We start from the raw sequence: 22,580 nt of genomic DNA, 5'->3' as shown, positions 1-22,580 counted from the left end.
GGAGTAACCCATTCCCAACAGCATAGGGTGCATGCAGTTTTTTTGCACCACTTTGCACCACCTCAGTGCCAAGCCCGTAGTCAAGGGGGTGGTTTAGAGGTGAAAATCATCTCCAAAATATTTCAGGTAAAAAAAAAAAACATGGTTTACTCATAAATTTTAACTGTTTAACCAAATATCCTTGCCAAGTCTATAAGAAGCAAAAATTAGAGTCCCTCTAGAACTGCAAGCACTATCTCAACACAATTTTGCTTATTCACACTATCATTACTTTATCTTTCTACCAATTTATTTATTTATTTACAATAGTTACACCCCGCCTTTCTTGAACCCAAAGGTACTCAAGGTGGCTTTACAACATAGGCAGCTATTGGATGCAAGTAAAACAATGTAAAATTACAAATACAAAGTGCAGGTTATTACCTATAAAGCCCTAAACAGTTTGGGGCCTGCCTATCTTCGTGATCGCATCTTCCCCTATGAGCCAGCACATACTTTAAGATAATCCGGGGAGGCTCTTCTCTTGCTTCCAGCGCCTTCACAAGCGCGGTTGGTCGGGATGAGGGAAAGGGCCTTCTCTGTGGTGGCCCCTTGGTTCTGTAACTCCCTCCCAAGGGAGATTAGACAGGCTCCCACTCTCTCCATTTTCCGCAAGGAATTAAAAACTTGGTTGTTCCGTTGTGCCTTTGATTAGGCAGCTCACCACAGAATTTCTCAACCTGTCTAGCTCCTGCACTTTAGTATGGTCCCTTTCTGGCACTTGTAACAGTCCAATAGTCTAAGGGCATCAGCCTCCTAGACCAACCCTCCGATTGTCCCCTGGCACTACGTAGGAATCATTGCACTTATTAATTATGAGTCAAACCCAGCATTTTGTTGCTCAGCCATGATATTGTTTTTAATTGTTTTTAAAATGTTGTCTGACTTTTATTGATTGTTGTTACTGATTGTATTTCGGTCCTTCTTTTTAACTTGTATTTGCTAGGCATGTCTCTTTGTAAGCTGCCCTGAGTCCCTTTGGGGAGATGGGGGGTGGGGGTGGTGGTGTATAACAATAAAGTTGTTGTTATTATTGTTGTTGTTGTTATTATTATTATTATTATAAACATTTAAAACAGAAATATAAAATACGTACATTAAAACCTTTTAAAACATATAATATTACTAACTGCGCTCTGGCACCATGAGATGCAGAGCCAACCTTCAGAAATGGGGCTACAAAGTGGAATCCACGACATGCGAGTGTGGAGAGGAGCAAACCACTGACCACCTGCTGCAATGCAACCTGAACCACATGCTCAATGGAGGACCTTCTTGCAGCAACACCAGAAGCACTCCAAGTGGCCAGATACTGGTCAAAGGACATTTAATCAACTACCATACTCACAAATTCTGTATTTTGTCTGTTTGTTTGCTTTATTCTGTTAGAAATGTAATATAATTGATTGGTTGCCCTGACACGACAAATAAATAAGACTTCACTATTTGCCTTGTTGTCCAAAAACATCGTCTAACATTGCAATAGCAGCAATAGCTAACATAGTGGAAGTGACCAAGTTGTCCTACCTGCAGCAAAACCTAAGGCACAGGGTGATGTCGGGGGTGGGGATTTGACCTGGATTGCATGTGGAAACTGTGGAAACTGTGGTGTCTCCCACTGGTTCATCTAATCCAATGGTTCCCAACCTGTGGTCCATGGACCACCAGTGGTCTGCAAGAACTAAAATATGGTCCATGGCCTCACTATTACTACACTGTTGTAACGAGAGCGACTTGTCTCACAAAACCCACATATAGTGCTGAGGCTTATTAAATGTGATTTTCTGTAGGCAAGTAGATGGCAACTACTGGGTGGCATATGTTCTGTATCAGAAACTAGAGCTGATGTGGTCTATCCAATGCACTTTTCTGAATTAGCACCCCAAACCAAATCTAAAGTTGACCAAAAACTGATTCGTAACCCTTTTGGTAAGAGTGTTGGAAAGTGATCCCTGGTCAGAGTGGTCCCTGGTCAAAAAAACATTGGGAGCCACTATCTAACCAAAGCCTTGCCAAAGAAACCATGGAACAGAAGCAAAGGGAAGAAGCTGTGCCATTGTTAGACCTTGGACTTTATATGAACAAGACTGTGTCTGATGACCAAGTGAAAGCTCAATTAGTGCAAAATCCACAGACTCCACTGCCAGGATATGTATCTCCTGTGAATAAGAAGAGGCGTCTAAGATTTCAACCCAAATGGTCCAGTAGATTTTCCTGGTTAGCCTACTCATTGCATGTACAAGGTGCGCTCTGGAAGTACTGTGTGGTGTTTGGAGGAGAAGTTGCAGGTAAATGTAGTCATCAACAGATGGAAAGATGCAATAGAAGTCTTCAATGGACACCAAACAACAGAGGCCCATGAGAACAACTTGTGCTTGGCTGAAAACCCCTTGCTAATTCACAGTGGAAAACGTCTTGATATAACCCATCATCATAATAAAGGAAATAAGAAGAAAACATAAAGGAACTTCTGGCAATTATGGAAACTATTGTCCTTTGTGGCCAACAAGAACTGGCTTAAAGAAAGAGCAATGATTCAGGACCTGTTTACCTTTGAAGAACCTTTGCACAATGATGGTCATTTCAAGGCCTTGTTGAGATCTCGTGCCATATCAGGAGACACTGGTCTCAAAAGTGCCCCCCCCCCGGGGGGGGGGGAGTTTCAACCCCTCCCAGATGTTTTTTCTGGCTATGGACCTGGGCATTTTTGACTAATGGTCAGGGATTCTGGGACATGGAGTCAGAACAATTAAAAAATACTGGAACCTAATAAGGGACATCCCGGGCTGTGAAAGACCCCCATTAATAGCATATAAAAGAACCAAGAGCATCGGAGATTTTTTGGTACATTCAGATTTAACACATAATGTTCGGACCATGAAATCAAATCTGATTGGCAATTATCGGTGCCACCATTGCTCAGTGTGTAACCAATTGGTGGAGACAAAAATTTTTACACACCAACACCCACCATTGAAAATTAAATTCTCCCATTTTGCTACATGCACAACTAAAGGAGTTATCTACATGATTATTTGTGAATGCAATCTGATGTACGTTGGTCAAACTCGTCGAGAAGTGAAATCTAGGATTATAGAACACCGGAGCAAAATTAGAACTAATTCCAGAGACTCCATACTGTATAAACATTTTGATGATCTACGGCACAATCCTGAATCTTTTAAATACCACATATTAGAAGTAGTCACACAATCCAAATGCATGGACTTTAACATTAAACTCCTACAAAGGGAAACATATTGGATCTTCAGATTACGGACGGAACACCCACACGGTCTTAATGAATACAATTCATACAGTTGCTATATATAACCTTGAGATTTTTTGTATTATCCCTTGTATACTACACATCCCTGGGGAGTACATTACTCACAACGCCATCTAGTGGTGACTTCCTCCACACCTATAACTTTAAATGAGCCTTTAATTAACTTCTCTGTCTCCTCTACATCTGATGTGCATTTTCCTCTTTAAATAGAGGAAACCCCCAGATCCTGTTCATACTCGCAATTAGAATCAAACTTAGAAGCAGAGTATCTTGTGAGTATACACCATTTGGTGAAATATATTGGTAAAACATTTATTTTGATATATGTAACGTTTAAATGTTAATAGCCACAATTTGTTCCTTTTACCTAGATCCCATTGCAAAAAAACTTAAGTATCTCTTATGAGAACATATGTAAAAGACTGAACTTTGTAAGTATTTCTAAATGCATTCTATTTCATTATGTTCAACCTATACAATTGTAAAATGTATTTATGTATGTAAAATTACAGACCACCCGAAGAAGGCCTAAAGCAAAGGCCGAAACCGGTCGTGGGAGGCTGATTCATGAACATACAACGACATCACTAAAAGACTGTACAGAACTTATTTCATATTGCTTAATTTTGTGACTACTGTGAATTGAACAGTCTAAGTTTCACAATTTACCTATTTGTTGGACTTATTCATTATGTTATCTTTATAAGTGGATTATTGGTGTTTAACCTGTCTACTAAGGAACCCATTCATATTGCATTTTTGACTAATGGTCAGGGATTCTGGGACATGGAGTCCACAAGTGGAAGGCATGGTTCCTTTCAAAGTATCGTTCCCCTCTTGGAAAAGTGACCTTTTTTGGGGACTGCAGGTTCCATTATCCACCGAACTCCAAAATAAAGTAATTTCCCTAATGATGCCTCATTTTCCTGGTGCCCTTTGGCTTGGCACATGTCCCCCAAACATGTGCCATCCATCGAAGACTTAATTCCCCCTTTTAATGACAGCTTTCGTTAGGCGGAGACTTTGACGAGGCTTTGAATCCACTTCTAAGGCCGACCTTTCCCCACGGGATGGCTTTGAAGTCTCTTCATTGACACAGCATTTTTAATAAGGATTTCTCAGCCTTTTCGGGACATGAATCGGCTTCATCATTTGGATGAACGAAACCTCTCTTGCAGCCCGGTTTTTGGGGACAATAGATGAACTGGATTCAAGGTCTTTAAACTCTGAGTCCTATAGAACATGGGGAAATTGGAGGACTCCAGCACGCAGGATCCATCCCCTCCCCCACTAATGAAGTGTTATCCCCCAAAGTAACTTGATTAGTTTATCCAAAAAAAATACTCAATCCTGGGAACATCCAATCCAGAGCTCAGGAAAACCACCGAAAGCCTCTGCACCATATCTTAGGCGATCCCTTGTAGTCCGAGGATGATGGTCCTCCAAGTTCGGTGTCCTGGGGGTGGGTTCGTAGGTGGCTGTGGAGCCCTATTCTTGATCTGCATCTTCTCCCACAGTGAGGGCATTAGTTTCCAGGTGGGAAGCGGTCTCGGTCGGGGTTGGCTTGACGCGCCTTCCTCTTGGCACTTTTCTCTCTTTCGCCCTCCATTCGTGCCTCTTCAAATTCTGCAGCACTGCTGGTCACAGCTGACCTCCAGCTGGAGCGCTCAAGGGCCAGGGCTTCCCAGTTCTCAGTGTCTATGCCAGAGTTTTTAAGGTTTGGTTTTGAGCCCATCTTGAAATCTCTTTTCCGTTTTCCATTCTTGAGTTCGGAGTAGAGAAACTGCTTTGGGAGATGGTGGTCGGGCATCCGGACAACGTGGTCGGTCCAGTGGAGTTGATGGCGGAGGACCATTGCTTCGATGCTGGTGGTCTTTGCTTCTTCCAACACACTGACGTTTGTCCGCTTGTCTTCCCAAGAGATTTGCAGGATTTTCCGGAGGCAGCGCTGATGGAATCGTTCCAGGAGTTGCACGTGACGTCTGTAGACAGTCCATGTCTCACAGGCATATAGCAGGGTTGGGAGGACAATAGCTTTATAGACAAGCACCTTGGTATCCCTACGGATGTCCTGGTCCTCAAACAGTCTCTGCTTCATTCGGAAAAATGCTGCACTCGCAGAGCTCAGGCGGTGTTGTATTTCGGTGTCAATGTTGACTTTGGTGGAGAGGTGGCTGCCAAGGTAGCGGAAATGGTCAACATTTTCTAATGTTACACCATTAAGCTGTATCTCTGGCACTGGAGAAGGGTTGGCTGGTGTCTGCTGGAACAGCACTTTGGTTTTCTCAATGTTCAATGACAGGCCGAGCTTCTCGTATGCTTCTGCGAAGGTATTTAGAGTGGCTTGTAGATCTTCTTCTGAATGCGCACAGAATACGTTGTCATCAGCATACTGGAGTTCTATAACAGATGTCATTGTAACCTTGGTTTTGGCTTTCAGTCTGCTGAGGTTAAACATCTTGCCATCTGTCCGATAGATGATTTCCACTCCGCTGGGAAGCTTCCCATCAACAAGGTGAAGTATCATAGCGATGAAGTGTCATAGCACCATAGGATTGTCTGTCTTCAACGATTTTTCCTTTCTAAATCAAGTTTCTAGTTCTCATGGTTCCAAAAGTGAGGATTTTTAAGCAGAGTCCGAGTGGCCATATCTTGGGAGGGTTTTGGATGTCTTCTTGCAAAGAAAATGGGAGCTGGATTTGGGGCTCCTTCCAACGCTAGAGGCAAAGATGAAGTACTTCGTCCACATCATGGGAAGACAAGAAAGCTTGGAGAAGACAATGATGCTGGGGAAAATGGAATGAAAAAGGAAGAGGGGCCGACCAAGAGCAAGATGGATGAATGGATGATATCCTTGAAGTGACTGGCTTGACCCTGAAGGAGCTGGGGGTTGTGACGGCTGACAGGGAGCTCTGGCGTGGGCTGGTCCAGGAGGTCACGAAGAGTCGGAAGCGACTGAACAAATGAACAACACCAACGCTAGAAGTTCATGACAAGCGGAAAGTGAACATAGTAGCCCTTCAAACTATTACTATTATTATTATTATTATTATTATTATTATTAGTGTGTTTTTAACAGCTGTTTATTTAATGTGTTTTTAATGAATTTGTTGAACATTTTTATGATCGTGATGGCACCAAATGGTGCTTGCTGTGAGGCCACCCTGAGTCCGCCCTTGGGGGTGAGAAGGATGGGGTACAAATGTATGAAATAAATAAATAATAAATACATATAATTGGAAATGAACATAATAACCCTTATTATTATCATCATCATCATTATCATCAGTGGAAGTTTACATGGTAGCCCTTCACATTATTATTATTATTATTATTATTATTATTATTATTATTATTATTATGTGAAGCCATTGAAATCCACAAGCATGTGGACAATTTCAACAGAAAGGAACCATGAAAATGAACAAAATCTGGCTACCAGTATTAAAAAAAACTCAAAAATTACAACAGCAAAACAACAGAGAGTAAACAATCAGGCACATCAAATCACCTCTCAAAGAAAGATTCTCCCAGGCACTTCCAAGCCATTAAATGCTAATCAAGGTGGTCAGTTGAAACATTCACACCTAGCTCCAGCAGACAAAAGTCCTTTGTCCCACCCTGGTCTTTCCACAGATATATAAACCCATTTTCCTACTTCCAACAGACCTCATTACCTCTGAGGATGCTTGCCATAGATGCAGGCGAAACGTCAGGAGAAAATGCCTCTAGAACATGGCCATATAGCCTGGAAAAACCTACAACAACCCATTATTATTATTATTATTATTATTATTATTATTATTATTATTGGAAGTTAACACGGTAGCCCTTCAAATCTGCCTTTCAAACCAAAGGACCAGTTCAACCAACTAGGATCCAAGAAATACCTAGAAACTGACCACTTTTTTTCGTGTCAAGAGCAACTTGAGAAACTACAAATCACTTCTGGTGTGAGAGAATTGGCTGTCTAGAAGGATGTTGCCCAGAGGACACCCAGATGTTTTACCATCCTTGTGGGAGGCTTCTTTCATGTCCTCGCATGGGGAGCTGGAGCTGACAGAGGGAGCTCATCCGCTCTCTCCCCGGATTTGAACCTCCTACCTGTAGGTCTTCAGTCCTGCTGGCATAAAGATTTAACCCATTGCGCCACCGGGGGCTCCTAACAGACCACTTAAGAGAATGGAACGTATTTTTAGTTATATATTGTATTTTAATGTATGTACCTTAAATTGAGGCTTGGGGAGAGGTAGGTAAAAAAATTAATTGCTGCCACTATCATCATCATCATCATCACGGAAGAAGTGAATGCAAAAAAACCCCAACCAAACAAACCCCAGCATCCAGCTAAACCTAGCAAAGCCTGAGAAGCTCTATGACGAGAATCCATACTCCTACCAGCCAATATGCAAAAGAGATCATATTTTTTATTTAAAATCAGTGCATACCAAATTTTGGAGCTGTGATTTATTTCCTCGTTCCTGCACAGCATTTCCCTACCAAGTGCTAATTCCACATTGTAAAAGGGCTGATTCAACAATGATACAGAGCCATGCATCTTTTTAATGCTGATCTGTATTTAATATTTCTGCTGGCAAATCATCAGAGTAAGTCACAGGGAGGCATCGACACTGTGTAATTAATGCGGCTTCGTATCACTTTTACCACCGTGGCTCAATGCTGTGGGATCCTGAGAGCTATAGTTTCCCAAGGTTCTGAGCCTTTTCTGGGCGCATCTACACTGTGTAATTAATGAAGTTTTATACTGCTTTAACTACCATAGATCAATGCTATGGGATACTGGGAGTTATAGTTTGAATAGGTCCTTAGCCTTCTCTGGGTGCATCTACACTTAACTACCATAGATCAATGCTATGGGATCCTGGAAGTTGTAGTTTGATAAGGTCCTTCCTTAGCCTTCTCTGAGTGCATCTACACTGTGCAATTAATGCAGTTTCATTTCACCATGGTTCAATGCTATGGGATCCTGGGAGATGTAGTTTGACAAGGTCCTGAGCCTTCTCTGGGTGCATCTACATGGTGTACTTAATGCAGTTTCATATAATCTATGGGCATTCGTACAATGTCCAATGCTATTAAAAAGTATTATATTATAGTAATTAATGCGGCTTCGTATCCCTTTTACCACCATGGCTCAATGCTATGGGATACTGGGAGTTATAGTTTCCCAAGGTCCTGAGCCTTCTCTGGGTACATCTACATACACTGTGTAATTAATACAGTTTCATACTGCTTTATTTACCATAGATCAATGCTATGAGATCCTGGGAGTAGTAGTTTGACAAGGTCCTTCCCTAGTTTGCTCTGGATGCATCTACACTGTGCAATTAATGTGGTTTCATATCACCATGGCTCAATGCTATGGGATCCTGGGAGATGTAGTTTGACAAGGTCCTGAGCCTTCACTGGGTGCATCTACACTGTGTAATTAATGCAGTTTCCTATAATCTGTGGGCAATCGTACAATGTCCAATGCTATTAGAAAGCATTATATTATAGTATATTATAGCATATGTTGTATTCTAATATTATATTATATCACCCACAAACCTATTGGGTGAGTCACACTCTCTCAGCCTCAGAGGGAAGGAAGCCAGAACTACCTATTTCTGAACAAACGAGAGGATTGCTGAAAACACGAGTCAACGCAACGGCAAACAATAACAAGAGCAACACATTAATCTATATTCTGAATTGATGCGACGGGAGTGAGATCCCAGACCGCAATTGTCAACCACTGCTGAATCCCAAGGGAAATCTGTTGTTTTCTCCACGCTTCACAACTCTCCCTTTGGAAACAGACGACAAGGTGCATTTTAGTTTTGGAGGAAAGAAGAAGATTGCTTTGCAGCCAGACCAAGCGCTAATGAATTGATCTCCCTGATTGATAGCCGTCCTTGAAATCCCTTCCCAAGCAATTTCAGCAGCCCTTTAAAAAAAACCCAAAAAACACAAAACCATCCTTCAACAAAACAAGGAAATGGGGAGAGAAATAAAAGAATGCAACAACAGGGCAACAAATGACAATAAAAGATACATAGGCAAAAAAGGCAGGAAATAGGCACAGACTTGGAAAGGATGCTCAGGATGGAAGTGCAAAGAGATACAATGGAGCCATGGATTCAAATGGCAGGAAAAAGGATTCAGCATCAACATTAGGAAGAACTTCTTAAATGTAAGAGCTACTTCTTCTTTGGAGTCCCTTTCTCTGGAGGTTGTGAAGTAGAAGATGGATGGGCCATCTGTCGGGAGGGCTTTGATTGTGCTTTTCCTACACAATAAGGTTGGACTGGATGGCCTTTGGAGGCCCCTTCCAACTCTAGGATTCTACAAATGTTCAACACGAAAGGGGTGGAGATGGAGATGTTGATGTTTAAGCAGAGGCTGAATGGCCATCTGCTAAGACTGCTTGGATAGTGTCTTCCAGAATAGGGGAATGGGGGTGGATAATCTCTGGGCATGGAAGGGATGGAGATGGAGATGTTTAAGCTGAGGCTGAATAGCCATCTGCTGGGAATGCTTGGATAGTGTCTTCTAGAATAGGGGAATGGGGATGGGTGATCTCTGGGCATGGATGGGATGGAGATGTTTAAGCTGAGGCTGAATGCCCATCTGCTAAGAATGCTTGGATAGTGTCTTCCAGAATAGGGGAATAGGAATGGATGATCTCTGGGGGGCCCTTCCAACTCTAGGATTCTATTAATGTTAAAGATGGAAGGAATGGTGATGGAGCCTCCCTCTTTGGAGGTGTTTAAGACAAGACTGGAAGGCCATCTGCTAGGAAAGGTTGGATAGTATCCTCCTGAATAGCAGAATGGCAATGACCTCTGGGGAATACTGTTATGTTGAATCCTGTTTTAATAATAAGATTCTATGGATGTTCCAGATGGAAGGGATAGTGATGGAGTCTCCCTCTTTGGAGGTGTTTAACTTTGAATATGTTTTAACTGTTTCTAACTGGGAATTATTAAAATGGTGTTTACATTTCATCCTCTTTTAATGTTTACATATTTGCATATTTTAAGTTGTACGCTGATGCTTTTATGTTAAGCCACTTTGAGTCTCCTTTGGGAGAAAGCGGGGTATAAAGTAATATAATAATGATAATAATAATGATAATAATAATAATAATAATAATAATAATAGTGTACAAATCTTGTTGTGTTTCAAATAATAATAATAGATACATAGCCACTTTGAGTCTCCTATAGGAAAGATAAAGTGGGGTATAAATACTCGTATATACTCGAGTATAAGCCGACCTGTATATAAGCCAAGGTACCTAATTTTAGCACAAAAAAACTGGGAAAACTTATTGGCTCAAGTATAAGCTGAGGGTGGAAAATGCAGCCACTACTGGTAAATTTCAAAATAAAATTAGATACCAATACAATTACATTAATTGAGGTATCAGTAGGTTAAATGTTTTTGAATATTTAAATAAAACTGTAATTTACGAAAAGACTGCCCAACTCTGATTAAAGCATTATTCTAACCTTCATTGTAAATGTGCTTACGTATCCTTCCAATAATAAAGAGAGTAAAATAATAAATGTAATAATAATAATAATAATAATAATTTATAATACAGTAAATTAATGAAAATGTAATAGTAATAATAGAGTATAATAATAATAATAATAATAATAGTAATAATAATAGAGTAAAATGACTGGGTGCAGTGCCTAAAGACCTTGGCCTGCACTTAAACACAATCGGCACTGACAAAATTACCATCTGTCAGCTGCAAAAGGCCACCCTACTAGGTTCTGCACCCATTATTCACCAATACATCACACATTCCTCGACACTTGGGAAGTGTCTGACCTGTGATCCAATACAACAGCCAGCATCGTGACCTTGCTTGCTGTGTACTAATCTTTTTGTGTTTCAAATAACAGAGTAAAATGATAAATTATAATTATAATTATAACAACAGAGTAAAATAATAAATAACCTTGACTTGAGTATAAGCCAAGGGGACTTTTTCAGCCTTAGAAAAGGGCTGAAAAACTAGGTTTATACTTGAGTATATACAGTAAGTATTATGCTACATTGGACTGGATGGCCTCTGGAGTTTCCTAATATTATTTTAATAGTAGTAGTAGTAGTAGTAGTAGTAATAATAATAATAATAATAATAATTATTATTATTATTATTATTATTATTTCAGATGAGGCTGGATGGGAAAGTTTGGATAGTGTGTTCCTGAATAGTAGCAAGGGGATGGATGACCTTTAGGGACCCCTAGAATGGAAGCATTTGATGCTTTCTTGTCTTCTCGCCTTTTGGACACCTGGACTATTGCCTTGACCTTATGCCCTCTTGACCGTTCAGATGATGATGATGATGATGATTACTATTATTATTATTATTATTATTATTATTATTATTTATACCCTGCTTTATCTCTCCCGAAGGAGACTGCTTCTTTGGGTAGATTGGTCTCTTTGGTGCCCATAGACCTCTCCAAAAAGCCAAACCTTTTCGCTCCTAAATTTGGCACATTGGGTACCATTCTGCAAATGGGATGAAGTCAGGCACGAAACAGCCAGCTTTCTGATATTTCCAAGCCCACACCAAAAAATGCAATTCTGCCATTAAAAAACAATGAAAAGGAGTGAGACGTTTCGCATGGCTGATCCCTGGGAAGAAAGCCTCACTTGGGATCTTTGCAAACCCACTTTATCAGTGACCCCGACCTCTTTTTCACTCCCTATTTGCAGACGGTCAGAAAGAGGCTGACCTTACAAGAAGGAGATTGTGAGACGACTAATAAAAGGGTTTCGGCCACTTCCCACTGGGGAAGATGGGGCTAGAACTGCATTTCTTGCAGTAATACAAAGGGACAAATCGGGTATGGAAAATGCAGAAATGAGAGAGCATCAAAACACAATATTCCTGGACCGAATTTTCACTAACTTCGTCGGAACTATAACTGTCAAGGTCCTGTAAATAGAAAGTCACCAGAAATTAAATCCCTGGATCCCATTAGTAATTCTTTGCTGGAAAATGGAGTAAAATCATTGTGGCCAAGTGGACAGATGGACAGGGAAATAAATGACCACCAAAGAGCCAGTCGTATTGTTTCAACCTATGGATTGTAATGTAAACCCATCACATACTATTCCAGGGTGCATCTGCACTGGCAAATTAATGCAGTTTAGTACTACTTTAGCTTTCCCACTCGCTGCAATGGAATCCTGGGAGTTGTAGTTGTGCAAGGTCTTTTGCCTTCTTTTTGCCAAAGAGTGCCTTCTGCACTGCAGAATGAATGCAGTTTGAACTGCCATGGAAGTTGTAATTTTCCATGATTCCGTATCTGTAAAAGTGGGGGTTCCACTGATTTATTCTACAGTACAGATGCATCCAAGTTCTTGAGCCTTCCTCTGCCCAAAAGTGCAAGTGTCTTGCCAAACTACAACTTCCAGGATTCCATACCAATGAGCTGCGGCAGTTTAAATTGCATTCATTCTGCAAAGTAGGCAAAAGGCCTCACACAACCACAACTCCCATGATTCCATAGCAATGAGCTGCAGCAGTTCAAATTGAATTCATTTTGCAAAATAGGCAAAAGGCCTTGTGCAACCACAGCTCCCAGGATTCCATCGCAGAGAGCCACAGCAGTTAAAGTGGGGCCAAACCGCATCAATTCGACAGTGTAGATGCACCTCTGGGAATACTTATCACACTGCATCGCCTGCACCGTAAACATAAGGCTTTTCCGAGCCAGAAGTCTTTCTCCCCACGGGAGACTTTGAAACAGGAGTGAAAATTAAAGGCTTGGCCCCGAGTGCTGTTTTTCCAAAAGGTGTGTGTTGCAAAGAGACAGCTTCCAAATGTCAAAGGCCCATCTGTTCCGAGTGCTCAGCTGAAGTCTTCCAAGGGACCCAAGGGACCCAAGGAGAAGCAGGCAGCCGGCCGATGAAAATTTAATAGGCCCTCCTCCCCCGGAACGCCATGATCAAGATAAAATATCCCCCCTCCCAAACATTAGGAAGAACTGCGGTTGTGGAATATGTTGCCCTGGAGTCTCCTTCTCTGCAGGTTTTGAAGCAGAGGCTGGATGGCCATCTCTTAGGAGTGCTTTGATTGTGCTTTTCCTGCCTTGCAGAAAGGGGTTGGCCTGCATGGCCTCTGGGGTCTCCTTCTCCTATTATTATTATTATTATTATTATTATTATTATTATTATTACAGAGGCTGGATGGCCATCTGTTTGGAGGACTTTGTGCGTTTTCTGCCTGGCAGAAGGGGGTTGCACTGGATAGCCTCTGGGGTCTCCTCTTCCTTTTATTATTTTCCTTATCATCATCATCATCATCATCATCATCATCATCATCATCACAGAAACTGGATGTCCATCTGTTTGGAGGACTTTGTACTTTTCCTGCCTTGCAGAAGGGGATTGGCCTGGGTAGCCTCTGGGGTCTCCTCCTCCTCCTATTATTATTATTATTATTATTATTATTATTATTACAGAGGCTGGATGATCATCTGTTAGGAAGGCTTTGATTGTGCTTTTCCTGTCTAGCAGAATACAACTGTACTCTTGGTTACAATTGTACCCTTGGTTCTCTTCTGATACAATAAATAAATAAATAAATCTAACTGAAGGGGGTTGGGCTGGATGGCCTTAGAGGTATCCTCCTACTATATTATTATTAGTATATTATGTTGTTGTTGTTGTTGTTGTTACAGAGGCTGGATGATCATCTGTTGGGAAGGCTTTGATTTTGCTTTTCCTCTGTCTAGCAGAATACAACTGTACTCTTGGTTACAACTGTACCCTTGGTTCTCTTCATATACAATACGGTGGCGCAGTGGGTTAAACCCCTGTGCCGGCAGGACCGAAGACCGACAGGTCACAAGTTTGAATCCGGGGAGAGGCGGATGAGCTCCCTCTATCAGCTCCAGCTCCTCATACGGGGACATGAGAGAAGCCTCCCACAAGGATGATAAAAACATCAAATCATCCGGGCATCCCCTGGGCAACATCCTTGCAGACGGTCAATTCTCTCACACCAGAAGCAACTTGCAGTTTCTCAAGTCACTCCTGACACGACAGATACACACACACACACACACACACACACACACATACATACATACAATAAATCTAGCAGAAAGGGATTGGGCTGGATGGCCTTAGGGGTATCCTCCTACTCTATTACTATATTATAAGTAGTATATTACGTTGTTGTTGTTGTTGTTCTTGTTGTTGTTGTTATGAAGGCTGGATGGCCATCCGTTAGAAGGGCTTTCATTGTGCTTTTCATGCCTGGCAGAGAGGGGGTTCGACTGAGGGTGGCCCTTGGCTGCCTTGGAGTCTGATGAAGTCTCCTTCTCTGAAAGTTTTGAAGCAGGAGCTGGATGGCCATCTATCGGGAGGGATTGGATGGTGCCTATATGGCAGGAATGGAGTACATGGCCACTGAGGGTCTCTTCCAACTATTGAAATACATGAGGTCGAACATGACCCCCCCCCCAATAAAAGATAGTAACTTATAGTTTTGCTAAGGACAAGGACATATGCTGAGCCATGATCAAGGCTCTCATCAATTTCTCTATGTATTTCTGGTGGGAGGGATAAGTGGGAATGTTTCCTATATTATGATTTCTATATTCTTCCTTATGTATGTGACCCCTTGCCTGATCCTCCTGCCCTATTCCCTTTTATATAAAATGTATAAAAATATATGGAAAGCCACCCTCAGTGACCTCGGAAAGGAGGTAATCCCCTGACTGAAAGGAAACCCTGACAAGGACTTATTTGCATGAACAATACAAAGGGCACCGACCCCAAGTCTCGGAATCTGGCCACTTGGGGGAAATTGCCCACTTGGCATGATTGATCATATCTCAACAGGACAAAGGGCCTTCGGAAAGCCACAAGTTGTCCTGATCTGCTTTCTCAGTTGTTTTTCATCCAATGAAACTACAGCCAATATTGCTCCATTGTCTCCATATCTCCGTTCAGGAAAAATCCGGTTCCTGGCCCTCTCGCCAGACATCAGATGATGATTGCCATCCCTCAAGACAATAAGCTGGCTAGCTAGAAGGCCCCTGAGGACTCGCCGGCCATTTGGACACCACATATTTCCATAATCCTCTCAAGATTTCATTGTTTCCCTCTCGTCCCGCCTCCCTCTCTCCTGATTGGCCAGGGGGCCAAGGCAGCAGGAGCTCATCCATTGGTTAAGGCGCTCAGGAGGCAGCCAAGCCTCCTCCCAGCTGTAGAGCGCCAGCCAATCATCGCCTAGCCGGCTGAGGGGCGGGGAGCGGGAAATTCAAATCTGACAGTTCTGTTTGGGTATAAAAAAGCTTTATTTTGTGTTCAATGTATGTCTGCTTGACGAATGATCGAGGGATGACAGCCTTTCCAGCTGAATCGCAATAAATATCTCGGTAGCTTCTGCTTCAACTTGGTGAGATTTATTTTGCAATATTGGCTTCCCTTTTCTCACCAGGCAACCCACAATGGCTTGGGCCTAATCCACAGCCATTCTAAACTGCTCTACAACATACAGGCTGCCTTGGAGTCCAATAGAATCTCCTTCTATGAAAGTTTGAAGCAAGAGTTGGACGGCCATCTGTCGGGAAAGATCGGATTGTGCCTTTATGACAGAAAGGGGTTGGACTTCCATCTCTTAAGATTCTATGGTATATCTTTTGGTCCTGCCTTTAATACAGAAAAAAAACCTCAATTCCCACCAAGGGAGAGGGGATAAACAACTGGCAAAGGAGCCGATGAAGGATGGCGTTTTAAAGCCGTGTTTATTAAATTTTTCCTGCAGAGCTGGGAGGCGGGTGGTTAAAAATTCATTCCTTGCCCTACTTGGCGGAATCTTTCAGCAGCCATTTAAAAACCCGTTAGCTCCTTTTGCTAAAAAGCCTATGGGAGGCGGCAAACGAAGGAAGGAAGGAAGGGGGGTGATGAATGAATGAGCGCCGCCGTTGTTGTTTGCCCCACTTTAGATCAAAACTTTTTAAAAATCTGCAACCGAAATGGAAGGAAGGCTCAAGCGGTGCATCAATTGGGCTCCATGTGGTTGGGATGCGAACCAAGCATTAAATAGGAATTGGTGCAAAGCTTAGGCTGTAAACAAATGGGGCGGTTTCTTTCCATAGTATATTTTTGAGTTTTGCTGCAATGACATCAATGGGTTTGGTTACAGGACCTACTGTGGATACCGAGATCTGTGGATACCGAAACCCTAATGTATATAGGCTGTAAACAATGGGGCGGTTTCTTTCCATAATATGTTTTTGCGCTTTTGCTGCAATGACATCAATGGAGCAAATAAGAATAAAGCAGGTTCCAGGGCCTCTCATGGATCTCTGGATACCAAAACCCTGTTATATGATTACAAAAGGATGTGGTAAAGTATACAACGTTGGGAGTCAAATGGCAAAATCAACATTTGACTTTGGGGGAAATTTGAAGTTGTGGATAGCAGAATCTGCGTATACAGAAAGCTGACTATAGCAATAAGTGTCTGGGCAACCATAAAAAAGCATCGAAAAAGTGCATCTACACTGTATCATTAATGCAGTTTTGACACCACTGCAACTGCCAGGCTTCTATAATATGGAGTCATGGGAGTTGTAGTTTTGCAAGGTCCCTAGCCTTCTCTGGGTGTATCTACACTGTAAAATTGCTACAATTTTGACACCACTTCAACATCCGGGCATTCCTGCTATGGAGCCGTGGGAGTTGTAGTTTTGCAAGGCCTTCAGTGCTGATGCCAAACTACAAATTCCATGATGCCTGAGGGCAGTGCAAAACTGTAGTAATTATACACGTAGACGATGAAGATGAGCAAAAAAATGCAACAAAAAGACACAAATATAGGACAATTATTTGAATCCTGGCTTTACCCTTTTGGACTACAGTGCCCATAATCCACAGGTTTGGGATTATGAGATCTGTAGTCCATAAAAAATCCACTTCCATACTGAATATGCAATGGAAGCGATTATACTATATGCCCCAATGCTTGCCATTAACAGCAGAGCCAGGAGCGATGGGATTGATCCTGCCGTACGTTTGGTTTGCAAATGGACCGCGGCGATAAAAAGATGTTTAAACTTCAATAAAAACACCCTTACAGCCAATTAGGCTGCCAAAGAAGAGCAACCCAGGAGTAAAAAAGGAACGCAGGGGACGCTAATATTTGCAAACTTCATTACTTTGGATTAGTGTGCAATTTTTGGACGCAACAGTTGAGTCAGCAAAAGGAAGGCTTGCCTTGGAGAGACCAAATTCCTCTTCTTGCAAACATTATTAATTGCAGTTTTATGCCTTTTCAACTGCCGTGCCTCAATGCTATTGAATCCCAGGAGTTGTAGTTTTGTTGGGGTAGAGAAAGCAAAGGCCCTTGGGAAACTACAAATCACAGCTTCCCATCTTGCTGTGAGCCATGGCAGGTTCAGTAGCAGGCTCAAGACCTTGCACAACTGCAACTCCCAGGATTTATTTATTTATTGTTGTGTCAGGAACGACTGGAGAAACTGCAAGTCGCTTCTGGTGTGAGAGAATTGACCGTCTGCAAGGACGTTGCCCAGGGGACACCAGGAATTTTTTTTTTATGTTTTACCATCCTCGTGGGAGGCTTCCCTCATGTCCCCGCATGAAGAGCTTGAGCTGATAGAGGGAGCTCATCTGCGCTCTCCCCATGATTCGAACTGGCACAGGGGGGTTTAACCCTCTGCGCCACCGGGGGCTCCTAATTCCCAGGATGCCATGGCAGTTCAAAGGGGCCCGAACTTCATTCATTCTGTAGTGTAGATGCACCCCTAACAAACAAACAAATGAGGAGGAACAACCCAGAACTCCCAGCCTTCAAGGTGATCTGACCTGCAGCAGAGAGTTCCGAAGTTCTCCATTGCCCCCTTGGGCCAGCATCCATGGGAAAGTGGCCACAGCAGCAGCTTCAACCGAAGACTCTCTTTCTGCTTTACTTTCTTCCCCCTTCCTACCATTGTAACAAATCCCCCCAATAAAGTATCAATTAATTGTAACTTTTTCCTCTCTATAGTGTTACTTTGTGTCCTTTACTGCCTCCAAACTATTCTCTGTATGAACTTTCTCTCTCCTGGGCTGCAGACAGCTGCCAGCCTGCCCAAGATGTGATTCTCGCGTCCCGAGGAGGCCGAAACTGCATTCCTCTGAACTGTGGATACGGAAACCCATCGGGTCCTCGTATCCGTGGGTCAATGGATTGCTCTGAAATCGGTGCCATTCTTCTCCTGGGATAATTCTAAGACTAATGGCTATCTCGCTTTTGCTCCACTAATCTCTCCATCTCGGAAATAACCCTTTTGATCCCCAAAACTTAACATGGATCCCCGCTGGCTCCCCGCTGCCACAACATCGCTGCCGCCATCTCATTGATGCCTGAAGAGCCTGTTGACCTGGGGAACCTGCTGTGGTCACCCCTTGGGACCCCTGGGAAACTGACGGGCCATCCTGGTCCTTGACGAGATGGGATCTATAGTTTTCTTCATTTCCCGACATGGATCTCGACCTCCAGCGCTTGCAATCACTTCCAAAGGACCCAATGGACTCTGGGGAATCTTCCCCATTTTGTCCTCATGGATTCTGCAATTTCCCTTGAACTTTGATCAACTTTTAAAACTTTGGGAAACATTTTCCTCCCCAAACCTCATGAATTTCCACTGTGATTTTTGGACCTTTAATGGACTCTTGGCGGGTGGGATGGGTTGATATGAATTCTTTTGATATCACAAAGGAAAACAAGTAAACAAACAAAGACTCCATAGCTTTTAGCAGTGGCAGTTCAAGTAGTGCCAAACTGCATTCATTCTGCAGTGTAGATGCACCCCCAAGTAAACAAACAAATAAAGGAAAACAAGTAAACAAACAAAGACTCCATAGCCTTGAGCAGTGGCAGGTCAAGTAGTGCCAAATTGCATTCATTCTGTAGTGTAGATGCACCCCCAAGTAAACAAACAAACGAAAATAAGTAAACAAACAAAGATTCCATAGCCTTGAGCAGTAGCAGGTCAAGTAGTGCCAAACTGCATTCATTCTGTAGTGTAGATGCACCCCTAAGTAAGCAAACAAACATGGAAAAGAAGTAAACAAACAAAACAAAAGGTCCCAAAGCCTTGAGCCCTGGCAGTTCAAGTGAAGCCAAGCTGCATTGCACAAGGCCTTGAAAAACTACAACTTCCCAGAATGCCATGGGAGTACAAGTGGTGCCAAACTGCATTTGTTATGCAGTGTAGATGCACCTTAAATAAACAAACAAAACTAAGTTTTGAGTTGTATGGATAGATGTTTCATTTCGATCGCAGGAATGGTTCCAATGGCATCGAGAATGGCATCGAGATGGAAAACTGGATTAAAATCTCAGACCATGAAATGGCTTTTGAATCGTGAGACAATTGAGTTTTCCAAGGGAGGAAGGGAGGGAGGCAAAGGAGGCAAGAAAGGCACAAGCAAGAGCAAAAAGGTAAAAATGCCACCTTTTTTTTTTTTTTTGCTCCAACTCCAAGCCGAGAAGCATTGGGTTAATATACAATGGGAGCATGGGTGCATCTACACTTTAAATTTAATGCAGTTTGGCCCCACTTTAACTGCTGTGGTGTAATGCTACAGAATCCTGGGAGTTTTGCTTTGAATGCTTTATAGCAGGGAAAGCTCAACACCTTGTAAAACGACAACTCCCTAGATTTCATAGCATCATCATATACTTTCAAACCAGGAGCAGAACATTTGTGTTACATAGTGTTATAAATAATTATAATTATAATTATTATTATAAAACAATAACTATATATGTGTGTATGTGTGTGTGTATGTATTATTGTTTTATGTATAATGTATTATTTCTTTTATTATATATTATTTCATATATTATGTATTATATATGAATATATATGTATTATTATATATATTATAAAAGGTAAAGGTTTCCCCTTGATATTAAGTCTAGTCGAAACCAACTCTGAGGGTTGGTGCTCATCTCCATTTCTAAGCTGAAGAGCCGGCGTTGTCCGTAGATGCCTCCAAGGTCATGTGGTCGGCATGACTGCATGGAGCGCTGTTACCTTCCTGCTGGAGCGGTACCTATTGATCTACCCACAAATGCATGTTTTCGAACTGCTAGGTTGGCAGAAGCTGGAATGAACAGCGGGAGCTCACCCAGCTCCCCAGATTCGGTTAGCAAGTTCAGCACCTCAGTGGTTTAATCTGCTGCACCACTATTTTATACACACACACACATACACACACACAATTGCTATTATTATTATTATATAATATATTTTATATTATATATAAAATTATTATTATTATTTTGTATATTATGTATTATTATTATCTCTCTGAATCGAGACCCAAAGCATGCACACAAGCTCTATGCAATGATCACGTTGGAAGGGGTCCCCTAAAGGTCATCCGGTCCAACCCCGTTCTGCACGAAGGGGCATCATATATGAAACATCACTGAGTTTCATACTGGGATATCTTTCACATCACTGGGAAGGGAAATAAAACACTTTATATTTCATCCTGTTTTAATGTTTGCATATTTGGAAATTTTAAATTGTATGCTGATGCTTTTATGTTAAGCCGCTTTGAGTCTCTTGCATGAGAGATAAAGCAGGAAATAATAATAATAATAATAATAATAATAATAATAATAATAACTACAAAATCCAGCATATAGATCTTGTTTGCTGTGACATACTGTGTTTTTGTGTCAGTAAAATAATAATAATAATAATAATAATAATAATTTCCTATACTCCTGCAATTCCCCATTTTTCCAAGTTTTTGTTTGTTTTTTTGCAAGGCATTCTCTCCAAAATCTGGGCCTTGAGTCGGATGGATGCGTCAAACTTAATTAAAACTCTCAGGGAGACAAATGGCTTCCTCTGAAAGTCAGTTATCGCTGCCAGACACCCTTTGCATCAAGATGGCGAGGGAGCGATCCGCCATGCTTTGCAATGGGCCGTGCGCCTTCCACTCTCCATGTGCGCATCATGTGGCAGAGAGATATGAGGCTCCCTGAGGGAAAAACACACTCCTGTTAATTACACTTGCAAAGCAGAGGCTCATTTGCATACTTTTGATGGGTTCATGCAAGAAGAAATCCCAAGAAAAGTGGGAAAGAATAACAAGGAGGAGGTAGAGAAGGAGGGATGGGGGAAAGGAAGGCAATTGTTGCAATTTCTGCAGAAAGTTGCGCAGGATTCATGCCGACCAAGTCACATAAGTACTGCATACAATAATGATCTTTATTTATAGCCGGACCCCCCCCCCCCCCCCGCGCGCAAGACTGATCTTTTCTGCTACTGAGAACATAAAGCCAATCTACATGGTAGAATTAATGCAGTTTTAGACCACTTTAACTGCTGTGGCTCAATATTATGGCATCCTAGGATTTGTAGTTTGGTAGAAAAGGCTGAGGGGACCTTGTGAAACTATAACTCCTGGGATTCTAAAGCCTCGAACCTCCAGGCAAATGGTATCAAAATGAATTAATTATCCAGTGTAGATGTCCCCAGTTTCTCAGCAAATGACAACTCCCAGGTTTCCACAGCAATTAAAATTCAATTAAACTACATTAATGTTTACAGTGTAGATGCTGCAAGTCGCTTCTGGTATGAGAGAATCAGTCATCTACAAAGACATTGCCCAGGGACGTCTGGCTGTGTTACAATCCTGCAGGGAGACTTCTCTCATGTCTCATGTCATAATGATTGTGCCCACCACTCAAGCAGGGAGTTTTGAAATGGCTGAACAGAAGCTCTCTGAAGCTTTAGGTGCTCTTACTGCCTATTACAAGGGAAACCAGCTGATTCCAAATCCATCTAAAACACAATTGTGTGCTTCTCATCTTAAAAACAGACAAGCATCTCGAACTCTGAGAATTACCTGGGAAGCAATCCGACTGGAGCATTGCAGCACACCCAAATACTTGGGAGTCACTCTGGACCATGCTCTGACTTACAAGAAGCACTGCTTGACTATCAAGCAGAAAGTGGGTGCTAGAAATAATATCATACCAAAGCTGACTGGCACAACCTGGGGATCACAACCAGGTACACTGAAGACATCTGCCTTTCAGCTTTGCTACTCTCCTGCTCAATACGAATGCCCTGTGTTGAATACATCTCACCATGCTAAAACAGTGGATGTGGCTCTTAATGAAACATGCCGCATTATCACAGGCTGTTTGCGCCCGATACCACTGGAA

General features: G+C 42.1%; 1 protein-coding gene and 1 long non-coding RNA gene across 2 annotated transcripts in view; one reads left to right on the top strand and one right to left on the bottom strand.

Moving 5' to 3' along the window:
• The window catches only part of RAB26 (RAB26, member RAS oncogene family), a 95,563-nt gene that overhangs the window by 15,822 nt on the left and 57,161 nt on the right, over positions 1-22,580 (bottom strand). The gene's annotated exons all lie outside the window — the stretch shown is intronic.
• On the top strand, positions 3,267-3,996 carry LOC137097884 (uncharacterized). Its single transcript, XR_010910496.1, has 2 exons — positions 3,267-3,759; positions 3,841-3,996. It is a non-coding gene; the product is annotated as an uncharacterized lncRNA (long non-coding RNA).

Source organism: Anolis sagrei, chromosome X (assembly GCF_037176765.1).
Source record: "Anolis sagrei isolate rAnoSag1 chromosome X, rAnoSag1.mat, whole genome shotgun sequence".
NCBI lineage: Eukaryota > Metazoa > Chordata > Lepidosauria > Squamata > Dactyloidae > Anolis > Anolis sagrei.
This window is presented reverse-complemented; position numbering and strand designations above follow the sequence as displayed.